This window comes from Rhinopithecus bieti, unplaced genomic scaffold, assembly GCF_001698545.2.
Source record: "Rhinopithecus bieti isolate Rb0 unplaced genomic scaffold, ASM169854v2 scaffold_10614, whole genome shotgun sequence".
Taxonomy (NCBI): Eukaryota; Metazoa; Chordata; class Mammalia; order Primates; family Cercopithecidae; genus Rhinopithecus; species Rhinopithecus bieti.
In genome coordinates, this window is record NW_016806893.1 from 2,691,628 (window position 1) to 2,694,487 (window position 2,860).

The window sequence follows — 2,860 nt, forward strand, 5'->3', positions numbered from 1 at the left end:
ATCAAAAGTTCAACATTCTTTTGTTTGTTTGTTTTGTTTTGCGCGTGCCACCATGCTAGGCTTATTTATTTATTTATTTATTTATTTTTGAGACAGAGTCTCACTCTGTCGCCCAGGCTGGAGTGCAGTGGCAGGATCTCGGCTCACTGCAAGCTCCGCCTCCTGGGTTCACGTCATTCTCCTGCCTCAGCCTCCCGAGTAGCTGGGACTACAGGCGCCCACGAAGACGCCCGCCTAATATTTATTTTCTTTTTTTTCGTATTTTTAGTAAAGACGGGGTTTCACCGCGTTGGCCAGGATGGTCTCGATCTCCTGACCTCGTGATCCGCCCGCCTTGGCCTCCCAAAGTGCTGGGATTACAGGTGTGAGCCACTGTGCCTGGCCAAAAGTTTAACATTCTGATTGCCCTCAGAGGCTTAAAAAAAAAAAGAAAGGAAGAAAGGAAGAAGGAAGGAAGGGAAAAGGAAAGGGAAAGGGAAGACTGGAAAAAAGTTAGTAGCCTTGAGTTTTAAGTTATCAACATAAGACACAACTACTTTAATTTTCTCCATTTTTTTCTTTCTCTTATCAGAAAAGGGAGTTTTCATGACCACGACCTAGGATTTGCTTCTAATTATACAAGGTTGAGTCATAGGTTAAAAATGGTTGGCCAGGCACGGCGTCTCACACCTGTAATCCCAGCACTTTGGGAGGCTGAGGCGGCAGATTGCTTGAGCTCAGGAGTCTGAGACCAGCTTGGGCAACATGGCAAGAACCCGTCTCTACAAAAAAAATACAAAAATTAGCCAGGTGTGGTGGCACACTTGTAATCCCAGCTACTCGGGAGACTGAGGCAGGAGGATCAATTGTGCCCAGAAGGTAGAGGCTACAGTGAACCATGATTGCACCACTGCACTCTAGCCTGGGCAACAGAGGGAGACCATGTCTCAAAAATAAAGACATAAAAACATGGTTGAAGGCTGGTGCAGTGCCTCATGCCTATAATCCCAGCACCTTGGGAGGCAGAGGCGAGCAGATGACTTGAGCCCAGGAGTTCAAAACTAGCCTGGGCAAAATGATGAAACCTCATCTCTACAAAAAAACTTTTAAAAATTAACCAGGCATGGTGGGGTCACACCTGTAGTTCCATCTACTTGGGAGGCTGAGGTGGTAGGATCACTTGAGTCCAGGATGTCAATGCTGCGGAGAGCCATGGTCTTGCTACTGCACTCCAGCCTGGGTGACAGAGCCAGACCCTGTCACAAAAAAATAAAATAGGCCAGGTGCGGTGGCTCATACCTGTAATCCCAGCACTTTGGGAGGCTGAGGCGGGTGGATCGTTTGAGGTCAGGAGTTCGAGACCAGCCTGACCAACATAGTGAAACCCCATATCTACTAAAAATACAAAAATTAGCTGGGCATGGTGGTACACACCTGTAATCCCAGCTACTCGGGAGGCTGAGGCAGGAGAATTGTTTGAACTCAGGAGGCGGAGGTTGCAGTGAGCCAAGATCACACCGTTACACTCCAGCCTGGGCAACAAAGTGAGACTGTCTCAAAAATAAATAAATAAATAAATAATAAAATAATACAGTGAAATAAAAATGGTCAAAGATCAGCAATTTCATATTGTTCAACCTAGTATAAATACACATGATATATAAATGAATGCAATCCTTCCTCATTCTTCTGGATCTTCATAACACTAACAGACAAAAAAAAAAATCTCCCAAGTTGCCTAGTTACCTGTACTATATACACCCAAATATGGATCTTAGAAATTGTGGAATAGCAGAGAGTGAATGGTGGCAAGGGCAATACTCATGGAAAATTAGAACAAATTATAGATTCCAGCCTTGACTATAATTGCACAAAACATGAAAAGCTGCCCTTGACAACATTCCAAATCACATGGCTCAAAGAGCCAAAAATACTTCTGGCCAAAGAGCTCTTCCTTTTCATTTTACTAGTAAGCTATAATTTTTAGTTCATCCTTCAAGGGAGGGTAGAGAACAAGTTAAAAGTACGTTTATGAAGAAAACTGCCGTTTTCCTTGATACACTCCTTGCTACTTAAGTAAGTATCTTGGAGCTGGGACTGTTTATCTTCATTGTTCGTGTTTTGGGTCACTTGCTTCACTACTTGTTATTGGCATTGTCTTATCCTTATTGATTCTAAGATCCTTATAACAGGGAACATTATTAGGTTTGGACAACTTTGAGGAAATGAGCCACAACTAAAATATGCAATAGGTTTACTTTACCTAATGGGTAGGAGGAAGGATGTGAGCAGCATCTCCTGCAGGTTCTTCACTTCCTAAAGTGATTATCATAGTCACATACAGTTAGTAAGTGCTAACAAATTTAGTTTACTTGCCATAAACCAATATACACCAGGAATCTCAACTGTGGGCTAAACAATAGTATTGGAAACACTTGTGGGGTACAGTTGAAGCGGTCCTTAGAGGGAAATATTTAGTCTTCAATGTTTGTATTGAAAAATTAAAAATAAGGCCAGGTGCTGTGGCTCATGCCTATAATACCAGCTACTAGGAAGGCTGAGGCAGGAGGATCACTTGAGGCCAGGAGTTTGAGACAAGCCTGGGCAATATGGCAAAACCCCATCTTTAGAAAAACATCAAAATGTTTTAATAAAAAATATAATCGCCGGGCGCGGTGGCTCAAGCCTGTAATCCCAGCACTTTGGGAGGCCGAGACGGGTGGATCACGAGGTCAGGAGATCGAGACCATCCTAGCTAACACGGTGAAACCCCGTCTCTACTAAAAAAATTCAAAAAACTAGCCGGGCGAGGTGGCGGGCGCCTGTAGTCCCAGCTACTTGGGAGGCTGAGGCAGGAGAATGGCGCAAACCCGGGAGGCAG